The sequence below is a fragment of the Erythrolamprus reginae genome, chromosome Z (genome assembly GCF_031021105.1).
Source record: "Erythrolamprus reginae isolate rEryReg1 chromosome Z, rEryReg1.hap1, whole genome shotgun sequence".
Classification (NCBI taxonomy): domain Eukaryota; kingdom Metazoa; phylum Chordata; class Lepidosauria; order Squamata; family Dipsadidae; genus Erythrolamprus; species Erythrolamprus reginae.
In genome coordinates this window covers 57,864,093-57,888,802 of record NC_091963.1, presented here as the reverse complement: position 1 = coordinate 57,888,802, position 24,710 = coordinate 57,864,093, and the positions used below count along the sequence as shown (strand labels likewise).

The following is a 24,710-nucleotide window of genomic DNA, read 5'->3' as shown; positions in this document are numbered from 1 at the left end:
TAGATAGAAAATTCTTTACAAATTTAGACAAAATAATAACAAGATTTATTTGGCAAAATAAAAAACCAAGAATAAAAAAATAGATTTACAAGACAATAAAAACAGAGGTAGTTTTGGATTTCTGAATTGGAAACTTTATCAAACAGCAGCAATATTAACGTGGATTAAGGACTGGATTGATTTGGATAATAGTCATGTCTTGACATTAGAAAGCCATGATTTATTAATCAGGCTGGCACTCCTTTTTGTGGAACAAAGAAAAAATTCCCAACTACTTTTGAAGGCACTTGGTTAGAGAGACCCTGATTACAACTTGGTTGGACATTAAAAAAAACACACCTTACATTAAAGTTCCAAATTGGCTCTCAACAATGGAAGCAATGATACCCGAACACATTTGATAGAAATAAAATGTTGGGATATAAGGATATTTTAGACAGAACTGGAAAACGCAAAAATAGAGAAGAATTAAGTAGTAATCAAAATATAGAGATAGATTGGTGGCCATATGCCCAAATATATTCCCGTTATAAGATGGGCATGAAAGACAACGGAATTGGAATTGAATTAAGTATATTAGATAAACTTCTGACAGGCTCCGAAAACAAAATCATATCCAAACTTTACATCTATCTGTTACAATATGAAAGAAACAAAGACTTCATTAAAGGACCCATGATAGCATGGGTGCAAAATATAGGACACAATATTCACTTGGCAGATTGGGAATAGATATAGAGTAGAAATATCAAATTATCTAAATTGGTACTATACAAAGAGAATTATTAAAAAAAGCGTTGCAGATGATACTTGGCTCCAACACGATTGGCAAAGATTTATCCAAATTTAAACCCAATTTGTTGGCAATGCAGAAAAAATCAAGGCTCTTCTTTCACATGTGGTGGTTGTGCCCAGAAACAAAAAGATTCTGGATTAACATACACAAATGGATGCAGGAAATTACCCAAATACAAGTAGAATTTACACCAGAACACCTCCTCTTAGGAATATTTTTTTAAATTACAGTAAAAGTATCAAATACTTAATACTGTGTGTTACCATGGCAGCTAAAATTACCTTTGCACAATTTTGAAAAGACTCAAAAATCCCCTGAGAGTACAGTACAATAATTTTTTAAAAATTATGAATGCACCAAAATGGACAGGCTAACAACTATGCTGACAACCCCCCCCCCCCCCACACACACACACTTTTTTGGACCCTTATATGAAACCTGGCCTGAACCTTCCATTTCCTAAAAAATATTCCTCTTTTTTAGTTTTCTTCAACACAGTCTTATAACATGTGTTCTTTATTTATTTATTTTTTTAAATGCTGCTTTTGTAAAAATAATCACTTTTACTGCACTTGTATCAAGAGTGCAGTGCAGAAATCACAGGCTGACCGCAAACAGTTGAGGACATTTATCCAATCTTTATATGATGAAACTCTCCCTCCCGTTTCCTTATTAATTTGTCACCACAGTGGAGAGAAAAAAGTTACACATTAAAAAAACCACAGTATCCAAATTTCTCCTGTTTTAATCCCAACAACTCTCACCAATATTATTTCAGTAAAAGAAAATCCTCTCCTGAATGATTTGACTTCAAAATCAAGGCCATGCCCTTAAACCCCTCTCCGTTTTTAGGCATTTTCAGGCCAGGTTGTGACTTTCCTTACTCTAAAAGGGCGTACTCCCACAGGTGACAAATTAATAAGAAAATGGGAGGGAGAGCTTCTCGCTCTACCATATTTGTAATTGTGAACTGCGGTTATCCTCTGAACCGGCAAAAGTGTACCAAGAATCCTTGGCGGCAAACGCGCTCACCAACATCCACTCAAACTGCCGCTTGGGGGTCGGGAAAGAAGGAGCCGAGTTTCTAGCGCTTACTATTTTCCCGCCGTTCTGAAAGTTGGAAGCGAAACGACGACTTACGCAAGTGACGTGAGGGGGCGGGGGTTATCCACGAGCTGCCATATTCCCTGCTGGCATAGCAACTGAAAACATTCCGCCGGCTGTTGCTGCTCATCCACTCCTCGCTGGCTGTTACTCTGCGGTTCCTGGAGTGCGCAGGGTGAAAAATTAGGAGGGCCTAATTGCCTCCTTTCAACCAATCGGAAGGCAGGCCGCCGCCGGTGATTGCTGGCAATTTGGCCAAAGAAGCTGCGGTGGGAGCTTATCAGCCCCACGAGGTGAAGTGTGTTTGCCCTTCCTTCCCCTCAGACGCTTCAAGGGCTGTTGAGTCATCCTTCTCTTGGCTCTTTAGGGTAACCCTCATTTTACAGGCTTTTTATTCGCAACCTTTTCTCAGGGTCGTCAAAACTGCATTGGACGGCCCTCAACCTTGCATTTGCTGCAAGAGAGGCTCGCGGAACGAGAACCTGCGTTTGTGTGTGTGAAATAATAACAATGTGTTAATGTACACATTAGTACTATCTGATTTCCAGATATTATTTGCAATTAGAAAGTCCATTCATTTCCAAGCTTTGCAAGTACTGATTTCAGTTCAATTGTAGTTTTTAAAAGATAATTAAAAGTGAAAATAAATGATGCATAAATATAATAATGAAATATCAGGGTGACAAAGCAATAGCTAAAATTGAACTGATAATATTTAGCATATGGAGGATGAGGAACTAACCCAATTCTTCTCAAATAGTAGGGCGTGCCTTCTCTGGGGGGGGGGGGCACAGAGCAATGTCGGGGGTACGTGTGACCCTGGGAAACAGACATTGTTTTCCCATTTACATGCTGTTTTGAGCCCGGAAGAGAAGGTGGCCAAATGGGGTGGGATGGTTGCTATGAGTTCTTGTTCTCGGCATGTGCCATGGTCACCATGAACAGTGTGGTGAATCTGCTGCTGAACAAGGAGGAGCATCCTCTGCAGCTGGGTGAAAGCTTCCAATGGCATCCTAAAGCCTCTGTCCACACTATTTGCTGTGAGTGCCTGGCAGAGACAGTGCTTATGGGCTAGGCTGGTGACCCCAAAATATCCGCTTGATTAAGCTGACCGGGCCCCATGTCAAAACAGGTCCTTAACCATGGTAGCTTATGCCTGCCTAACCAAAAACAGGCTCTACTGAGTTCAGTGTTACTTACTCCTGGGTAGTCTTTGTTTCTTTCATATTGTAACAGATAGATGTAAAGTTTGGATATGATTTTGTTTTCGGAGCCTGTCAGAAGTTTATCTAATATACTTAATTCAATTCCAATTCCGTTGTCTTTCATGCCCATCTTATAATGGGAATATATTTGGGCATATGGCCACCAATCTATCTCTATTTTGATTACTACTTAATTCTTCTCTATTTTTGCGTTTTCCAGTTCTGTCTAAAATATCCTTATATCCCAACATTTTATTTCTATCAAATGTGTTCGGGTATCATTGCTTCCATTGTTGAGAGCCAATTTGGAACTTTAATGTAAGGTGTGTTTTTTTTAATGTCCAACCAAGTTGTAATCAGGGTCTCTCTAACCAAGTGCCTTCAAAAGTAGTTGGGAATTTTTTCTTTGTTCCACAAAAAGGAGTGCCAGCCTGATTAATAAATCATGGCTTTCTAATGTCAAGACATGACTATTATCCAAATCAATCCAGTCCTTAATCCACGTTAATATTGCTGCTGTTTGATAAAGTTTCCAATTCAGAAATCCAAAACTACCTCTGTTTTTATTGTCTTGTAAATCTATTTTTTTATTCTTGGTTTTTTATTTTGCCAAATAAATCTTGTTATTATTTTGTCTAAATTTGTAAAGAATTTTCTATCTAATTTAATAGAACTACTTTAAACAGATATAATAATTTCAGGGGAATGTTCATTTTAGAACACATAGAACAGACTGAACTATAATTTTAACTGGGAAAATGAAAGCATTCTAGACAAAACCAACTCCAAAAATGCTATAGAATTCCTAAAAACCTGCCACTGACAAATCAGCTAGCACAAAGAGATAAGCAATATCTACATATTATTTCAAAAAGCCAAAAAGAAAACAAAAATATGACCTCTTCCTTTGTAAGCAACACCCAGATAAAAGAGATAAACATTAAGTCTACAATTAAAAAGCAAACTATATCCCAATCAAGGACCTGCCAAACAAGCTAACATTAAATAAAAACCCAATCTAGGATCCAGCAAGACCACTCTCACACTGATAGGACTACCCAGGTGTTGGAAACCCACAGCTCCAGAGCTGGATGCTGCTTTTCATCCCTCTGCTGTGACTCTCTGTCTGGTGCACCCACCACTCACCCTCCCCTCCCAGTCACGCCTGGCCTGAGAAGGTAAGGGTGAGAGCAGGGGAGGGAGAAGCGGCTGGGGCTAATTCTCCAGCAACTCACTCTTGCTGGTGCTTCTTCCAGCCCTTCCACTCCGCACACCTTTGCTGCACTTTGGCCAAGTCTAGATGCTTGCTTGAGGAAGGTGTCCCCACTCATGAGCGCATTCTTAACCTCACCATAACCGGCAAGGGGATAGTGAGAAGAGAAGGAGGGAGAGGGTCATCTTCTGGGGAGCATCTTCCATGGCTCCCACTCACTCCTCAGCTAGCCCAGGTTTCTGAAAAGTTGTCTAGAAGAAAGAAAACAAGTAGCAAAGAGTCCCAAGGAGAGCTTACTGGGTTGGGCCAGCCTCAGATTTCAGTTTGAGAGGGAGAGAGAGAGAGGCAGAGACACAGAAAGAGACAGAGAGGGGGGAGATATGGAGACAGAGAAAGAAAAACAGATGGGGAGATAGGGAGAGAGACAGAGAAGGAGATAGAGACAGAGAGACAGAGAGACAGGGAGAGAGAAGCAGAATGAGAGGGAGGAGATAAGAGAAAGTGACAGACATAGATATAGAGAGACAGGAGGAGGGAGAGAGAGAAACAGTGGGGAGAGAAGAGAAAATGGAGAGGGGGAAGGAGAAACGGGGGAGAGAGAGACATAGATACAGAGACAGGGAGAGAAAGACATAGAAAGTGGGGAGACAGAAATACATAGAGAGAGAGAAAAGATGTCCAAAGGGTTCCCAGTATTTTTTGTTCTGTGCCCTAATGACTGGTTGAGTAGACGTGGCTAGGAGATCATATGAGTGGGTGGGAGGGAGTGATGGCATATTGGCTACGCCCATTCAGGTTTTGTGACTCTGGCTGTTTTCTGTGGGAAACAGATCCAAATGGCTCTTTGAGTGTTTAAGATTGCAGACCTATGGGCTAGCCAGTAGAATTAACATGAGAATAAACCACTCCCCATTAGCACTGGTCTCAAACATTTGCAAGCTCAGAGAGCACCAAAGACTGCACAGTTCAACTACAGTATAAGCTACTAATATTATCTTCTGTTGAATATCTATATCTACATGGCCATTAGGAGTTGAGAATTAGAATTAGAAATTAAAAAACTAAATTGGGTCAATAGTAACTTGGAAATTTAAATTTTATAAAATATTTATTTTAAAATTGACCCAGCTCTCTTATATATTGCTAACCTTATCCTTAGTTACATTACATATTATAAATACGTATTTTGTGTAAGTGTTTTAATGAAGGTGCCTGCCATAGAAATTTTGTGATTTGTTCCACATATGTACAGTTTGTATGTTTGTCAGTAACCATCAACTTCCCTTAAGCCTACATTATTTTTACTTTGCAAGGAAACAAACTATGTATAAAGTTGTTCTACGGGACTTCCTGTCACTTGAGAGGAAGCAAAAGAATAAAATGAGAACAATTGACTTTGTCATACTCAGTTAATACATAGTCGCATTAACTGAAATCTGAGTACAAGATCCAGAAAGAATCCTACATTAGAATAAATTATTTTCCATACAGATTACCTATACTGTACACCTATATATTCTACTGTAAAAAAGAAGGTGTTGCAGAATTTAAATAGGCAACTAATATTTGACATATTTTAATATAATAGATATGATTGATTTTTTAAATCCTAGCTATGGATAAAAAACATGTTGTATCTAGTTTATTGTGTATTAATGCTGCAATTCATTTAATTTTCTTTTAAAGCCTAGTTTATATTATTTCAGAATCAACTATTGATCAAATCAAACTATGGATAGAAACAAAAAACCTTCGCAAGATTCTAATGAAGCAAGCTGTAGCAATGTCAGCCTAGATACTGACCCACAAGTTTTAGAAAGGTATGCTTTATTTCCAATTTATTTTAAAACTGATGTGCTGTTAAATAGATGTGATGAAATAGTCTCTCCTGTCCCAAATATGCTATATGACTCCATAAAGAAACATTGAAAAAGTTCATTGAAGTTGCATTTTTTAATCACAATTTAGTAAATAACGATTCTGAGAAGACAGAAGGGTAATTATATTGCATTTCTATTAAAATTTATGAGATAAAATAAAAAACAAGAAAGATTAAGAAGTGAAATGAAAAACAGAATAAAGTAGTTATTTTTTTTCAGTGCAGTATACTACAAAAAATGTTACAGCAACAATTCTATATCTTTTGCTATTCATTCTCCTAGTGTGAGAATTAATGTACCCTATCTTTGTTGCATGTAAGGTTCTCACCACAGTCAACTTATATACATTGATCCCTCGATTTTCGCAGCTTCAAACTTCGCGAAACGGTATACCACGGTTTTTTAAAAAAATTAATTAAAAAATACTCCATGGTTTTTTTTCTATACCACGGTTATTTTGACCGCCCTCTTTTGCAGTATATAAAGTCCTCAATGGAAGGCAGACTGGCAGCAATTGTTTTTTCTGCAGTTCTGGCTCAGAAAATAATTTAAAAAAAAACCTATACCAGGACAGCTAGAAATCTCTCAACAAGAAGAAAATACAGTAATTAAAATGGGGATTGAAAGCATGTAAAGACGCCGGTGCAGTTTAGCGGCTGCGCTCCAATGGACTTACTTTCCCCTCGGTGCCAAGGGGCTCTAAGGAGAAGGCGTGAGCCGTCGCGACCACTCCTACCTTTGGGCAAGGCGGGAGCAGCCTGGGCTCCGGGACGTCGTGAGGGCGGCGCAGTGGCCATTCGGTTTGGCGCGAGGGAGCGAAGGAGAAAGGCAGACGGCAGGCTGGGCATGAGGGTCCGGCTGGCTGGAAGGGAGCCTCCCCCTGACCCTCCTCCTTCTTCTTCTCCACTACCACCAGAGTTTGGGCAGGAAGCAGGCGAGCCCGCCAGGCCAGGGCCGAAGCGCTTGGAAGGCAAGAAGAGTGGGGCCTTTCAGGGTCGGAATGCGCGGCTGAGGGCCGGTCCGCCTCGGAGGGCGTCGCCGGAGGAGGGCTGGGCGCAGGAAGCAGCCGAACGCTGAGGCGTAGCGCTTGAGGGCCGAGAGGCGGCCAGGTCGGGCATTGACCCGGCGCCTCAGCCCCGCCTGCTCTCCTCAGGAGGGGCGCTCCTGTCCCCACGTGGGCCTCAAACTGGCCACGGTCAACCGGGGAGTCCATTTCGACCTGCGACCGGCTCTGGTCAGGCACGGGCCCCAGGGTGGCCTGGCTTGGGCCTTTCGAGGGGACCCAACGGCGCCAGAGGGCCCTGCCTGACCACCCGAGGGCCAGCCGCCAAGTGCCCGGCAGGTCCGCAAAACTTTTGCCGGCCGCGGAGAGGAGAGGCCGGCAGTCCCTCTGGCTACTGGTTGCAAGAGGGAGAAAGCGGCTGCCCAGCGCAGGTTCGGCCAGGAGCAAAAACAGCCCGCCGCCCTTCGGAGCGCTCCTGAAATCCCCGCGCTCTCCTTCCTCGGAAAGACGAGGCCGGCGGCAGGTTGGACAGAAGGGAGTGGGCAGCGGGCGAGCGGCGGGCGAGCGGCGGGCGAGCGGCGGGCGAGCGGCGAGCGGGCGCCTACGGGGAACGGGGTGGATCGGGCGGGCGGTAGCGGCGAGTGCGCCGGAGGTGCTGGGGGGGGCAGGGGCAGCCAAAAACGATGTTTTTACTTCCGCGCTGCTATATCGCGGAAAATCGATTTTCGCGGGAGGTCTTGGAACGTAACCCCCGCGAAAATCGAGGGATCACTGTAGTACCGTATCTTTTTAGACTGTAAGACACACCGACGTATAAGATGCACCAAGAAATTGACGTATAAGATGCACCAAATTGATCCATATTCACCCATTTTTTTGCAAAAAAAGATGGCACACAGCGGGTTTGGGAAGTCTACAAACTGTTCTTGGTCACTGGGGGAAGGAAAAAATGCCCCTGTTTTTGAAAAAACAGCCCATTTTCACCCTCTTTTTTTTGCAAAAACGGAATGTGCAGGGGGTTTGGGAGGACTGCAGAGTGCTCCTAGGGGCTTGAGGAAGGCAAAAATGTCCCTGTTTCTGCAAAAATGTCCCTGTTTCTGCAAAAATGTCCCCGTTTCTGCAAAAACAGCTCATTTTTGCCAGGTTATTTTTTGCAAAAACAGTTATGTTTTTGCCTTTCCCCAGTCCTCAGGAGCACTCTGTAAGTTCCCTAAATTCCCTCTGCACTCCATTTTTTGTGGAAAATGGGACGTGTTGGGAGCCCGATCCACCCCGTTCCCCGTAGGCGCCCGCTCGCCGCTCGCAGCAATTGTTACAGCAACAATTCTATATCTTTTGCTATTCATTCTCCTAGTGTGAGAATTAATGTATCCTATCTTTATTGCTTGTAAGGTTCTCACCACAGTCAACTTATATAGTACCATATTTTTTTAGACTGTAAGACACACCGACGTATAAGATGCACCAAGATTTCAAAGAGTAAGTAAGGAAAAAAGTTTTTGCCTTCCCACAGCCCTCAGTAGCACTCTTCAGGCCTCCCAAGTCCTCTATGCGCCCAATTTTTGGCAAAAATTGATCCATATTCACCCATTTTTTCCAAAAAAAGATGGCACACAGAGGGTTTGGGAAGTCTACAAACTGTTCCTGGTCACTGGGGGAAGGAAAAAATGCTATTGTTATTGCAAAAATGGCACATTTTCACCCTCTTTTTTTTGCAAAAACGGAATGTGCAGGGGGTTTGGGAGGACTGCAGAGTGCTCCTGGGGGCTTGAGGAAGGCAAAAATGTCCCTGTTTCTGCAAAAACAGCTAATTTTTGCCAGGTTATTTTTTGCAAAAACAGTTTGCTTTTGCCTTTCCCTAGCCCTCAGAAGCACTCTACAGTTTCCATAAATTCACTCTGCACCCCATTTTTTGTGGAAAATGGGACATGTGGGGGCCTGGGGAGGCCAGAAATGTCTGTATTTCCCCCCTTTTACAGGGGAAAATGGTGTGTCTTATACCCTGAAAAATAAGGTAATCGCTTCTATTTTATATTTATTCTAACATGTTTCTGAAGATAAAAAAATCTCACCTGGATATTTTTTTTCTTTTGATTCAGTCTACCAGAGATATGGTAGGTTGTATTTTTTTTTACATCGCTTCTGTGGGTATGGCTAATTTTGTGAGTGTGGCTTGGAGGCCAGGTGGGCATGGCTTCAGGTGAGTGTGGCTTGGAAGCCAGGTGGGCATTGTTGTGAGTGTCCCTCGTCTACCTCAGGTTATGTCAGATTCTGAGGAGGATGAGCCAGGCCCCTCTGGATACCTTGGGCCGGGGGGCGGGAGGCAGATGAAGCAGAGAGCAGAAAGTGACTTGAGTGAGCCTGAGGAATCACTAGAGGGGGCTGATGTGACAGTGAGGGAGTGGTCCCACTAGAGAGTGGGGAAAACTTGAGAGTGGAAAGCAATTGGATCAACCCTTGCTATAGAAGAATGCTTTGAAGGCAAGAGACATTACAGAGTAAAAGGTATTAGCTTGCAGCCTTAGCCTCTTTGAGGTATGATGTCACTTCCAGGCAGTATAAAGGAAAAGGATTGGGGGAATGGGGCATGTAGAATCAATGTCGTTCTATGGAAGAGACATGAAACTGGGGTGGTGGTGGTGCTTGAACAAAGTTTTAAAACCATGATTTCTGCTTCAAAAAGACAATCCTTGTTGGACGCAGTGCTAAGGAAAGCTTTGGTGAGCAGACGCATATGTTTAATGAAGCCCAGAAAATAAATAATCGAAGAACATAATCAGTGAACCAAGATTCTAATATGCTAAGATATAATTGCAACATATATCACTGTCACTCCCGGAGGAGTCGCCTCAAAAGTTGAGCAAACCTTTCTGCCTCCCCACACAGCCCTACACACACACACACACACACACACACAAACACACACACAGGGGCCCAGCAGTCTCCTGATTCATTTGCATGGAATCAGGAGGCTGCCAGTTCCATGAAAAGTTCAGCAAAAGTTTCTGCACTTCCCACAACCACTACTGTCATCCACGCAAACACACACACACACACACACACACACACACGTGGAATGGCAGCCTCCTGGGTCCTTTGCATGGAATCAGGAGACTGATGTTTCCATGAAAATTTGAGCAAACGATTCTGCCCCCCCTTCACTGTTGCCCTCTATGCGGGCCTACAACCTTCCCATCCCCATCTCCCACACACATGCATGGCAGCCTCCTGATTCTTTTGCATGGGGGGTGGAAGCAACAGCAGCAGAGGCACCATGCTACCGGGGACTCTTCCCTCCTCCTTCTCCCGCTTGGTGCAGAACGGAGGTGATACAGTCTCAGTCTCCAGCTACCTCTCCTGCTCGCCTTTCTGCCAGGCTCTCCCCCACTTGGCAGTGGGAGAAGAAAGTGCCTGGTTCCCCTGCTGGCCTTTTGGCTTCAGGGTCAGGCAACATTGGGCAGCATGTGCGGATGTGAGGGACTGAAGAGGTGGAGGGCAACTAGGGTTTCTACCCTCACCTCCCTTGTGGTGCCCCGCACCCCTGTTGTGCCCCCCATTTGCTCTCACAGCCCTCCCAGTCCAATTACTATTAAGCCAGTAAGGAGGGAGCAGCAAAAAGCCCTTTGTATGTCTGCTAGTGGATTTTAATAATTGCGCATGCATGTCAAGAACCTGAAAGTTCCAGGGCTGCTGTCGCGCATGCCCGGCGACTTGGCTCCATGTGCCACCTGTGGCACACATGCCAAAAGTTCGTCATCAGGGGCAGTGTCTCTTCTAAGGTGCGCGGCTGCACACCCAAAAATTACCCCCTGCACACCCTTTTCCAACGCCACACAAGGAGCCGGGAGTTGGCGTTGGAGGCAGGGAGCGATGAAAGTGTGAAGGCCAGCGAAGGTTACTTTAAGTGTCAGGCGTGTATCCGTGCGCGCTCCCCATCCCCCTGCCAGCCCGCCAGGGGGGCGGGGAGGCACCGGCAGTAGACATAGGCGGAATAAAAGGGAGCCGTGGCCGCCCCCGCCTCCCCACGGTGCCTCCAGCCTCCTCGCTCCCGTGGCCTTTCGCTGCTGCTCCCCGCCCACCCGATACACCCCTCTCTCCGGCTTTCTCCTCCTTCTCCTCCCGCTTTGGGGCACAGCTCTGCCTGTAGCAGTGGCTGCAGAGGCAGTGGCTTCTCCTCCTCTCATCTGGTCGCTAGCGAAGGGGTTACAAGAGGGTTTTCTCCGAGCGCTCTGAGAATGCCCACCCTGCCCCTCTTGAGTCACAGCCCCTTCACTGGGAGTGCTTTCATCCCAGGCTGTCAGTGAAGGGGCTGCAGGAGAGATGGGGCAGGCATTCCTGAAGCGCTCAGAGAAAACCCTCTTTCAGCCGGAGCACTTCCGGAAAGCCCTCCCGGAACATTCAAAATAAGAAAAACCTTCCCCGGCCTCCAGAGAAGAAAGGAAGAGAGAGAAAGTGAGAAAAAGAGAGAGAGAGAAAGAGGGGGAGGGGGGGAGAAAGAGAGAGAGAGAGAGCAACAGACAGCACAAAGAAAGAGAGGGAGAGAAAAAATGAGAAAAAGAGAGAGAGCAAGAGGGGGAGGGAGAAAGAGAGAGAAAGCAAGAAAGAAAGAGAGAAATAGAGAGAGAGAAGAGAGGAAGGAAGAGAGAGAGAAATGATAGAAAAAAGGGAGAAAAAAGAGAAATGAGAAAATGATTGAGGCGGAGAGGAAAGAAAAACAGAGAGAGGAACGACTCTTGATTTAAAGCATATGGTAAAAAGCACTCAAATAATAACAAACAACATCTGTTTTTGGAAATGGTTGAAGAGTTCACACACACACACATACAAGGGGGGAGGACACAGGAATGGAAAAAGAGAGGAGAAGTGAGAGAGGGAAGGAATGAGAGAAAAAGGGAGAGAAAGGAGAGGGACCCAGAAATGAGAACAGTGGTAGAAATTTGAGGAGGGATGATTGATTATTAAATATGGATTGACTATGGAATATTGATAAAAGATATATTTAGGTGTTGTTTAATATTAGGATGTATTAATTTTAAAAAATGGATTAGAATTTTAGAACTGTATAGAATTACATAGGTAAAATTAATGGAAGATACATCTGATAAATAAGGGGTTTATGATATGTACTGTATGATTTTATGAGTTTGCATTATGAATTTAAAATATACTTAGAAATGTAGAAGATTGATGAAAGTTAATAATAGTAAATGCTAATTGCCTGAAAATTAATTGAGCTTGGAAATATTGAATGAAATTATAGAAAAGTATAATTTATGGAAATATATTAATTGATGCATTGGTGTTCAGATACATTTTCATAGTATTACTAGATTACTATAATACTATGATAAATATTTAAGAAATTAAGATTTTAAAGCATGAATTTATTAATAGTTGTGTTTTTGGTTTTGCTGGTTGTTTTAGTTTTAATAGTAACAGATTTTGGTTTTGTTTTATTATTAATTTCTTTTAATAAAAAAGAAGGGATTTCCCCCCCCATTTATTTATTTATTTATGTATACTTTTTTGCCGCCCAGTCCTGAAGGGACTGCCGCTCAGACACTATACATTTCCGCCCACAGCGAAAAAAAATTAGAGGGAACATTGGTTATGGGTCTAGGATATCAGCTTGCATTTGTGCCATGATGCCAAGAAGCCTGCTCAGAGGATTGAGTGGGTGGAGAATCAATCTGTTCCGGGCACGGGCCTCTGGAGTGAACCCCAACTCAAAAATCACTTAAGGTTTTATGATAAAACCCCACTCTTTATTCGAAATCAAGCATACATGAGGAGTGAGCCTGAAGAACCACTAGGGGGGAATGATGTGATATTGTGGGAGTGGTCCCAGTCAGAGAGTGAGGAAAGCATGAGTGGAAAGCAATTGGATCAACCCTCGCTATAAAAGAATGCTTGAACAAAGCTTTTAAACCATGATTTCTGCTTCAAAAAGATAGTCCTTGTTGGACACTATGCTAGGTGGTCAGATGCATATGTTTGGTGATCAAATGAATATGTTTAAGTAAATGAATGGGCTTTATCTCAGGAATTCAGATAAGAATGAGTTTCTGGCACTGATTACAGCTAGCTCTAAAGAGAAAATAACTGCTTCTGTGCTGTTTTAAAACCCACGTTTCCATCATGTATGCTTGATTTTGAATAAAGAGTGGGGTTTTGTTATAAAATAAGTGATTTCTGAGTTGGGGTGCACTCCAGAAACCCTTGCCCAGAATAGGCATGCCTTCATTTTTTAAAAAAATATTTTTTATTGATTTATTTGCATTAAAAACAAAACATACAAGAAAACCATTGAAAATACAATACTGTATATATTGTGTGTGTGTGTGTGTGTGTGTGTATGTATGTATATATATATATATATACACACACACACACACACACACACACACAAAACAAAATGAAACAAACAACAAAACAACAAAAATGTATCAATTAATTAATCATTTGGTACATATCCGTCAAACACATCTTATAATAAATATATTCCATGGCTAATACAGATGGTAATACGAAAAAACTGATTTCGGTTATTCACTTAATTCACTATTTTGTTGTGCTTTCAACTGCTTGCAATCAATCATAGGTATAGTAATATATTTCTAGTATATAAAATCATTTATAATTTATCTCAAAAAATTTAATAATTATAAAAATGTATTCCTTTTTGCATATATATTATCTATTCCATATCAATATTTCATTTTCATTTTTTTTCATTTCTAACCATTTGTAAAAGTCGTTCCAAGTCTTATAATATTCAGAGTTTCTTTATTATTTATTTTATGTGTCATATCAGCTTCGGGACAGTCCAATTTTTTTTTAACTAACAGAATCATCTGGGAGGCCTTTACATTAGATAGTATTGTTTCTTTCCCATCTTTTGATCCATAATGCCTAATAAAAATGTTTCGGGTTTTTTGTTAATTTGAGTTTTAGTCAATTCCTCTATCCAATTATGTACAGTGGTACCTCGGTTCTCGACCACAATTCGTTCCAGAAGTGTGGTTGAGAACCGATTTGGTCGAGTACCAAATTAATTTATCCCATAGGAAATAATAGAAATGGATTTAATTGGTTCTTAGCCCCTATTTCCTTTATTTCCTATGGGATAAAGATCTGAGGAGCTCTATAGTCTAAGCACTCCAAGCTGTAGGAAGGGTGGGGGCGGCTGCAATACCAGCAGTTTTGGGGGGCCTCCTTTCCTCAGTGGTTCGTCTTGTCCCTGTAGGCAGCTGCACCAACTTTCTCCTTCCCGGCGGCGGCTTTCCATCGAGCAGCAGCATCGCCAGGAATGTCACGTGACGAAGGGAAGCTGCCGGAGCCATCTCAGCAGTTGCCGCTGCTCTAGCGGCTTCCCTTCCTCATGTGATGTTCCCAGCGCTGCTGCTGCTCGATGGAAAGCCGCCGCCGAGAAGGAGAAGGTTGGTGCAGCTGCCTAAAGGTACAAGATGAACCACTGAGGAAAGGAGCCCCCCCGAAACTGCCGGTATTGCAGCTGCCCCCACCCTTCCTACAGCTTGGAGTGCTTAGACTAGAGACTGGGAGGCTGTTAAGTGGGTGGTCAGGATGGGCTTCTCAGATTCCGACTCCCATTCCATCTCATCCCGTCTCCTCAGATCTTGTAGCATTTTGGATAATAAACAAAATTTTCTGTGGCTGTTCAGTATCTGAATTTTTGTTCAGATACCGAAGCAAATTTTTGCCGAAAATTTTGTTCGGTATCCGAAATGTACACGAACCAAAGCATTCGAGAACCGAGGTACCACTGTATTTTATTCCAGAATTTCCTAATTTGTGGACAGGTCCACCAAATGTGAAAATAGCTCCCTGCTTTCTCGTTACATCTCCAGCAATTTGGCTTCAGTAGGGGATATATTTGTGCCAGCCATGCTGGGGGGAGATGCCACCAATAGTACATTTTATAAATATTTTCTTTGTAGGCGACCGATTTGGTTAGTTTATAATTCTTATTCCAAATTGTATCCCATTTGTCTGGATCGATGTCGTATTCAAAATTTTTATGCCAACTTTGAATATTTTCTTTTAAATTATAGCTCTCCATTTTGTATTTTAACAAAAAGGTATATACTCTAGTAATCATTTTTTTTCTTGACCTAATATTATCAAATCTAACTCTGATTTCTTTTTTAATATTCCTCTTTTCCTTTTATTTTCTTCAAATTTTGTTTTTATTTGCATTAGTGGCCACCAATCAATTTTAATTCCTTTGTTATCTAATTGTGTATTTGTTTTTAATTCTCTTCTTTCATTTAATAAATCATAATAGGTAATTAATTTTTAGTGTCCATTGTCTCTCAATTTGCTCTCATGTGCCAATTTCCCCCTTTCCAGGAGGGTGGCAGGAGCGTTTAATCGACGGGACCCGGAGAAGGCCAACTCTGTGGGACCTAACCATTCGCTGGGATTCATACGGCAGAAAACGGTCCCGGAGATATTCTGGCCTGATGCCATGAATGGGTTTATAGGTCATAACCAACACTTTGAATTGTGACCGGAAACCGATTGGCAACCAATGCAGACTGTGGAGTGTTGGTGTGACATGGGCATATTTAGGGAAGCCCATTATAGCTTTCGCAGCTGCATTCTGCACGATCTGGAGTTTCCGAACACTTTTCAAAGGTAGCCCCATGTAGAGAGTGTTACAGTAGTCAAGCCTCGAGGTGATGAGGGCATGAGTGACTGAGCATTGAGTCCCTGTCCAAATAGGGCCGCAACTGGTGCACCAGGCGGACTTGGGCAAACGCCGCCCTTGCCACAGCTGAAAGATGTTTCTCTAATGTGAGCTGTGGATCGAGGAGGATGCCCAAGTTGGGACCCTCTCTGAGGGGGTTAATGATTCCCCCCACCCCCCCAGGATAATGGATGGACAGATGGAATTGTCCTTGGGAGGCAAAACCCACAGCCACTGCGTCTTATCAGGTTTGAGTTTGAGTCTGTTGACACCCATCCAGACCCCAACAGCCGCCAGACAGCGCCACGTTGTAAGTCTTAATGTAAGCTCTTACAAGTGATCGATCGGATTCGGACTTACTCTTCCTCCATCGCTTCTCTGGATGTCTCTTCTGGCGTTTCAACTTCCAGAGCTCCTCGTTGAACCATGGAGCTCTACGGGGTCTAGTGCCGCAGAGAGGTCGCAACGGCGCAATTCGGTCAAGAGCCTCCGCTGCAGCCTTGTTCCAGGCCTCAGCCAGAGACTCTGCCGAACTGTGTACGAGTGTATCTGGAATAACCCCAATCCCCTTCTGAAAACCTTGAATAATAAGGAGCGGAAAAAGGATGGGTGGAAGAGACCTGCAATAGCAGGGGGTTCAGGGGGAATACCCTCATCATCGGATAGCTCCAAATCCAGCCCCCTATCCTCCTCCTCTACTGCGCTACGAAACTCTGGTGCATAATTCGTATGAGGTAGGGTCTGAGTAACCTGGGCCCGAAGCGGGCTCGAAAAGGCTCCAGAAGGAACTGGTTGGACTGCACCAGGGATAGTGGCTTGGGTCCCCCTCATCATCTGCATGCATTGAGACATGGTCCAGGAGACTGCTGCCGAAATAATAGCCTGTATGTTGGCAGGATCCTGTAACCCCTGAGTAGCCGGAAAATTCTGATAAGCCATGGTAGGGACTGCAGCAGGGTTTGAGTAAGCCTGAGAAAGAGGAAAGGGTGCAGAGGGGAGAGGAAGGATAGGTAGAGGGCACATTTAAGGGCTGACCTGAGGCCCCCCAAATATCAGAATCTGCCAGAGCCAAATTGCGGGATTCCATTAAAACTGAATCTGCCTGGTCAGTAGGAGGAGCTGCAACCTCAGTGCGCACATCTGCCTTGGATGCTTTATCACAAAGTTTCGTTATGGCCTTGTGCATTCTGATCTCGGATTTCTTTGAGGTCTTAGTTATTTTAGGCCTGGTCTCCTTAGCCTTAAAGGCTCTCTTTTGAGAGTGCGCAAAGGAAAACCCCACATTGCTGGGGCCGGGAGAAAGAGAATCCCGTTCAGTAGTTGATAAGGAAACCCCAGAATCCTGCTCTACTGAGGCAGGGGTTGCCATCACGAGATTGAATAGGGATAGGCCCAGACAAAATGGCAGATCGCAGTTAAAATGGCCGCCAAAGACGAGAGGCCTAGGTTGCTTCAGTTCGATAGGCCTCAGAGAGTGACACTGCAATCGTCACTTCAGAATGGCAACAGAATAAAATGCCGGGGTTTTTTATTCTTTTTATTCTCAATCACTCGCTCCCCTGAATCAAAGGAAAATTAGCAATTTTGTTTTAGCTGCTTCAGAAACCCCATCTCAGTGTCCTCCAGGCTCTTAAATTAACACTTGACGGAACGGCGCATAGCGCTGCCGCCAGAGCCAATCAGCTGATAGGCGCTGATAAGAATCGTTTAAATACAGAGAGCCAGCCAAAGAAAATTTTGCCAAAATTTCTTTCCGGGCCGATGCCCGCCTCAGCGAATCCGTTCGCCGGCTCAGAATGCCCCTGGGAAGGATTTGGCTGCAAGGATCGCAAGATCACCTCCCATGCCCAGCTACTCAAGGCTCCAGATAATCGTTGCAAAAGAAGCGTTAGAAAGCGACAGAAGGGTCTGGGCCAGACGGAGCTGGAAGGAAAAGCCTTCCCCTGTCTTCAGAATGCTTTCCCGAGGCAGTGGCTTGAAGGGGAGGAGGAGAGCTCAGGGAGGATTTTTTTTAAAAAATAAAAGGATTTACCTGGAGAGTTGAAATGGAAGAGAATGGAAAGAACAGATGGAGGAACAAACAGTCAGTGAGTTGACCACACACGTCCTGCTGAGGACTGAGGAAAAAAGCGGGAAGACTGACAGAATTTGCTTTTATAACACGGGCTCAGTCCTGATTAATTGACAGACGGAGGTCAACCCACTGACTGTGGACTACTCCAATTATTGGAGAATCACTCTACTAAACAAATAATTCCCTCAACACTGTCAAAAATTTTACTAAGTCTGCATTTCTATTTGTATTAGTTTTTTCTCATCATTCTTATCATCCATTTCTTCCCACTTAGTAACATGTTGCTTGTATCCTAAGATTTTTATTAATATTGATTGTTCCTTCATTGCTCATTTCACCCCTGTGACAATCATTGTGTTGTACCTCATGATTATTGACAAATCTATACACTGAGAGCATATGCACCAAGACAGATTCCTTGTGTGTCCAATCATATTTGGCCAATAAAGAATCCAATCCAATCCAAAAAATGTATTGTACAGATGTCATATTTTCAGTTTTTTAAAAATTCAGCAACTTATTTCTGTACAAATGTGTAAAAGTATGGCCTTTTCTAATTGGATATTGTACTTTTTAAAGTCTCTGAAGGCGCTTTTAATTGCTGCTAAATGATGTTGTTTTTGCTTTTGCAAAAAACAAAAACAAAAAAAATCAAAACAACCTTCTTACTAGGTGCAAGTCAGCTAAAAGTCCTAGAGAGACTGAAAGTACATAATTTATTAATAATCAAACCGATCTGTGTTGGAACTATAAAGTACAGTTTGAGTCAGTTTCCTGAACTGGAGCACGTGGATACTAGATGCAGAATTTGTTTACAGTTCTCAGTTTCTGGAAGTAGTGTCTACAAGATGGGAAGATGTTCCTCTGAAGAGATGTCTCTTATAGCTTGTACAGATATTTTAAAATGTGAAACATTTTCTAACTGCCTTGTATGATAATAATAACAAAGTTGCAAGGGACCTTGGCGGTCTTCTAGTCCAACCCCGTTTAGGCAGGAAACCTACACTACTTCAGATAAATGGGTACCCAACATCTACTTAAAAGATATTATCCAACATCTTCTTCCAGTGTTGGAGCATTCATAACGTGTGGGGGCAGGCTGTTCCATGGATTCATTCATTGTTCTAACTGTCAGAAATTTTCTCCTTAGTTCTAAGTTGCTTCTCTCCTTGATTAGTTTCCACCCATTGCTTCTTGTCCTACCCTCAGGTGCTCTGGAGAATAACTTGATTCCCCCTTCTTTGTGGCAACCTCTGAGATATTGGAACGCTGCTATCATGCCACCCGTAGTCCTACTTTTCATTAAACTAGACATACCCAGTTCCTGCAACCATTCTTTATATGTTTTAGCCTCTAGTCCCCTGGTCCTCTTTGCTGCTCCTCTCTGCACTTTTTCTAGAGTCTCTCAACATCCTTTTTGCACTGTGGCGACCAAAACCGAATGCAGTATCCCAAGTGTAGCCTTATACTTGGAATAGTATCATAGTGAGATGCCACAGATTTCACTTCCAGGCTGAAAACTGTAACAAACTCCCCCCCCCCAATCAACTATGGTTGGAAAATGATGGAAACTGTCACTAAACGGTATACAGTGATCCCCCGATCATTGCGAGGGTTCCGTTCCAGGACCCCTCGCAATGATCGGTTTTTCGCGAAGTAGCGCAGCGGAAGTAAAAACACCATCTGCGCATGCGCAGATGGTGTTTTTACTTACGCAGCAGCAGCGAGGAGTTTCCCCGCCGCAAACGCAAAAGGGCGGGCGGGCGCACGGGCAGGCAGGCGGCGAACAAGCCGCTCGCTCGCGCCGCTTCCCAGCTGAGTCCTGAAGCCAATTCGCTTCAGGACTCAGCTGGGAAGCAGCGCGAGCGAACGGCGCGAGCGAACGGCTTGTCCGCCGCCTGCCTGCCCGCGCGCGCCGCTTCCCAGCTGAGTCCTGAAGCCAATTCGCTTCAGGACTCAGCTGGGAAGCGGCGCGAGCGAACGGCGTGGGCGGGCGAAGGGCGGGCGCGCGGGCAGGCAGGCGGCGGACAAGCCGTTCGCTCGCGCCGCTTCCCAGCTGAGTCCTGAAGCCAATTCGCTTCAGGACTCAGCTGGGAAGCGGCGCGAGTGAACGGCGTGGGCGGGCGAAGGGCGGGCGCGGCAGCAGCGAGGAGTTTGCGTGGGCGGTGGGGAAACTGATGCCCGCCACTCGCCCTCCCGCCAGCAAGAGGGGGAAGACCCAGGGAAGCCGCCCAGCAGCTGATCTGCCCGGCGCCATCTATGCATGCGTGGCCATAGAAAAAAAGGGCGCGCATGCGCAGATGGTGTTTTGACTTCCGGGTTGAAAAATCGCGATTTAGCCCGTTCTCAATGATCGGGATCGCGATACCCGGGGGATCACTGTACTGCAATATTCGCTTTTGTAATAAATGTTGGGCTTAGTCAGATTTACTGATATTGCTTTTGGGCATTAAAGATAGTTTCCTGAACAAAATTGTAGATAAGCTGTTTCAGACAGTTCTTTTAAAACAGAGCTCTTATAAAATTGAACACTAAGTAATGTGCTATTTTACATTTCCAAACTTTGAACTGGGGGAATCAGCAAATGTATGATACTTTAGTCACTAGACCAATATTTAGCAAGATATTTAGTATATTCCACTGGTAGTTGGCATTTATAGCCAAAGAAACATGTAAACAATTGTAGCCTTCTGTTAAAATGAAGCCTTCTGTGAACATAATATATTAGTTGGGAGCAAATATATCTTTTAAATCTATTATTTCCATTCATAAATTAGTTTGGTTAACAAATAAGATATAAACAAGCTTAACATGGTTTCTTCCCTTGCACATTGGCTGATCTAAGTTTGCCTATTTGTAGTCTCCTGTTCTTTAAATTATTGATCATGCTAATTTCAGTTGGAATCTTTGTATGCTAGTGATGTTAATAACTAGGACTGATAAGGTCTGTGTTTGCAATTCACCCTTAAAAGACTATTTGCCAGGACTTTGCTGGATGTGATGCTATGAATTCATATTAGCCAAATTAAAAGGAGTTATTTTCAGGACAAGGAGTCTGTGTTGGACTTTGGTGAAACCTAGTCAGAATACTTATGACCAATTTTCATACAACCATTGCGGCATATCCTGGCTTCCAGCTGTACGGATTCAGCTCCAGTGATCTTAGAAGCCGATGTCTTAGAAGAACTCGAACGATTAAAGATAAATAAGGCAATGGATCCAGATGGCATCCACCCCAGAGTTCTTAAAGAACTCAGATCTGTCATTGCTACCCCCCTGACTGATTTGTTTAACCAATCCCTGTTAACAGGAGATGTTCCTGAGGATTGGAGAATGGCCAGTGTTGTGCCATCCACAAGAAGAGCAGTAGAGAAGAAGCTGGTAACTACAGGCCAGTTAGCTTGACATCAGTAATAGTTAAAATGATGGAGACTCTACTCAAAAAGAGGATAAATCAGCACCTAAAAAACAATAACTTATTGGACCCAAATCAGCATGGCTTTACTGAAGGCAAATCATGTCAGACTAATCTCATTGATTTCTTTGACTATGTCACAAAGGTGTTGGATCAAGGTGGTGCCGTGGATATTGCCTATCTGGACTTCAGCAAAGCCTTTGATACGGTTCCACATACAGAGCTGATAGATAAATTAGTGAAGATTGGACTTAATCCCTGGATAGTTCAGTCGATTTCAAGCTGGCTGAAGCATAGACATCAGAGAGTTATTGTTAATGGCGAGTATTCTGAGCAGAGACAGGTTACAAGCGGTGTGCCACAAGGGTCTGTTCTGGGTCCTATTCTTTTTAATATGTTTGTGAGTGACATAGGGGAAGGTTTGGTAGGGAAGGTTTGCCTATTTGCCGATGACTCTAAAGTGTGCAATAGGGTTGATATTCCTGGAGGGGTCTGTAATATGGTAAATGATTTAGCTTTACTAGATAAATGGTTAAAGCAATGAAAACTGCAGTTTAATGTTTCCAAATGTAAAATAATGCACTTGGGGAAAAGGAATCTTCAATCTGAGTATTGCATTGGCAGTTCTGTGTTAGCAAAAACTTCAGAAGAGAAGGATTTAGGGGTAGTGATTTCTGACAGTCTCAAAATGGGTGAGCAGTGTGGTCGGGCAGTAGGAAAAGCAAATAGAATGCTTGGCTGCATAGCTAGAGGTATGACAAGCAGGAAGAGGGAGATTGTGATCCCCTTATATAGAGCGCTGGTGAGACCACATTTGGAATACTGTGTTCAGTTCTGGAGACCTCACCTACAAAAAGATATTGACAAAATTGAACGGGTCCAAAGACGGGCTACAAGAATGATAGAAGGTCTTAAGCATAAAACGTATCAGGAAAGAGTTCCTATACAAGAACTCAATCTGTATAGTCTAGAGGACAGAAGGAAAAGGGGGGACATGATCGAAACATTTAAATATGTTAAAGGGTTAAATAAGGTTCAGGAGGGAAGTGTTTTTAATAGGAAAGTGAACACAAGAACAAGGGGACACAATCTGAAGTTAGTTGGGGGAAAGATCAAAAGCAACGTGAGGAAATATTATTTCACTGAAAGAGTAGTAGATCCTTGGAACAAACTTCCAGCAGACGTGGTTGGTAAATCCACAGTTACTGAATTTAAACATGCCTGGAATAAACATATATCCATCCTAAGATAAAACACAGGAAATAGTATAAGGGCAGACTAGATGGACCATGAGGTCTTTTTCTGCCGTCAGTCTTCTATGTTTCTATGATCAAAATCTAGATGCTTGACAACTGACTCACATTTATATGGTTTGCAGTGTTCTATGGTCATATAATCACCTTTTGTGAGCTTCTGACAAAGGGGAAATAAGATTCACTGAATCACTGTGTTACTAACTTGCAACTATAATGATTTATTTATCAACTATCACAACAAATATTATAAAATGGGGCAAAATTTAGTTGCCAAATGTTTTATTTAGTAATGAAAATTTTGGAATCAGTTGTGGTGATAGGTTGAGGACTACCTGTAATAGTCTCTTGAATCTTTCTATTCTGGAAACTCTATCCTACAGAACCAATTAGTAAACAGAAGATTAAGATAGAATATCAGAATGGGATTTTAAGGACATGGGACCAAATATTAGATTAGATCAAAGATTAATTCTGTATTTTTCTTGTTGTTTTCTGTTGTTTTTAGCAGGAGCTATACTCAGAAAATAGTTATTTGGATTACCCTATTCCTGTTGCTTTTTGGTAATCTTATAATTATGTTATCTTGTGTTTAGATTTATACCATACTACAGTATATTAATTATATCATGTTATAAATTTATTCTAATGTTATAGCATTATCACAAGCGCTTGTTTTTGCGATGCTGGGATTCCCCTGCAGCATCGCAAAAACACAGAAGTCCGGAGGTGGGGTTTCCCATGGAGGGGAGCCTCAGGGGAATCCCAGCAGCACAAAAACAAGCGCTTCGGCTGGCAAAAGGGGTGAATTTGGGCTTGCACGCATTAATCACTTCTCCATTGATTCATCTTACAAACGTTTCACCTTAAGAACCTCGTCCCGGAACCAATTAAGTTTGTAAGACAAGGTATCACTGTATATACTATTCATTTATAAAATAACAAATTTATTTGATTAGTAAATCAAATAAAATTTGATCAGAATTTTTTTAAAAAAATTTACCTTGATTACTGGATATATTTTTTCTTTAATTAAAGCGGATAGACATTTCTGCTAACTCAATGAGTTTTTGTATCCATTCTCCTTGTTGGAATTGTTGTATCTTTCCATTATTTCTGTATAAAGAATTCTGCCTGCAGTCAACATATAACGAAGTTCCATATTTGTTTGCAAGTCTTTGTAATTATCAATCAATTATAATAGAGCTGGAAGTTTTAAAAAGTTTAAAATATTGATCAAACAATATGAAGAATTAGATCATTTACCCATTTTAGATTTCAGCTGAAATAGTATATGTGATACCAAAGTTAATTTGCTGCAAAGAAAAGTTGAAATCAACTTTTTTAAAATAGAAAGATTAAAAAATATTTTTAACAGGTGCTACTTACCTGGGATTGCTTGACGGAAACTGGCTGTCTGGAGATGAGAGGAAAGACTACTCTATTTGTGATTTCACCCAGGTGATTACCTATTATTTATTCAGCAATCTTTGTTACCAGCAGATCCAAAACGTGTACTCTACAGCAGTGATTTTCAGCCTTTTTTGAGCCGTGGCACATTTTTTACATTTATAAAATCCTGGGGCACACCACCAACCAAAATGGCACTCTAAAACACTCTTCTCTCTTTTTCCATCCCTCCCCCCCCATGTGTACACACTCTTGAACTATTTCCAAAAACAGGTGAGGGCTAGTGTTTTTCTCTCATTCTTTCCAAAAACAGGTGAGGGCTGGGGTTTATTCCTCTTATTCTTTGGGTGCTTTTTATCATATGTTTTAAATCAAGAAACACTTCTCTATCTCTTTTGTTTCTCTCTCTTTCCTCTCATTCTCTGCCTCAATAATTTTCTCGTTTCTCTTTTTTTCTCCCCTTTTTTGTCTCATTTCTCTCTCTCTCTCCCTTCCTCTTCTTTTCTCTCTCTCTCTTGCTTTCTTTCTCTTTCTTTCTTTCTCTCTTTCTTTCTTTCTCTCTCCCCCTCTCTTTTTCTCTCTCTCTTGCTACCTATCTCTTTCTCTCTTGTACACCATGCCGGCCACAGCAGCATTAGGCAGTAGCC

General features: G+C 42.7%; 1 protein-coding gene and 1 long non-coding RNA gene across 2 annotated transcripts in view; one reads left to right on the top strand and one right to left on the bottom strand.

The window, feature by feature from the left end:
- The window catches only part of LOC139175816 (SUN domain-containing protein 3-like), a 250,042-nt gene extending 248,169 nt beyond the window's left edge, over nt 1–1,873 (bottom strand). The window contains 1 exon segment of the mRNA XM_070767114.1: nt 1,800–1,873. The gene's annotated coding sequence lies outside the window, so the exon portion shown is untranslated.
- Nucleotides 1,874–1,972: 99 nt separating this feature from the next.
- The window catches only part of LOC139175820 (uncharacterized), a 32,519-nt gene continuing 9,781 nt past the window's right edge, over nt 1,973–24,710 (top strand). Inside the window, exons 1-3 of the long non-coding RNA XR_011560581.1 lie at nt 1,973–2,268; nt 6,025–6,138; nt 24,032–24,114. This is a non-coding gene — a long non-coding RNA (uncharacterized lncRNA). The remainder of the gene's footprint in view (nt 2,269–6,024; nt 6,139–24,031; nt 24,115–24,710) is intronic.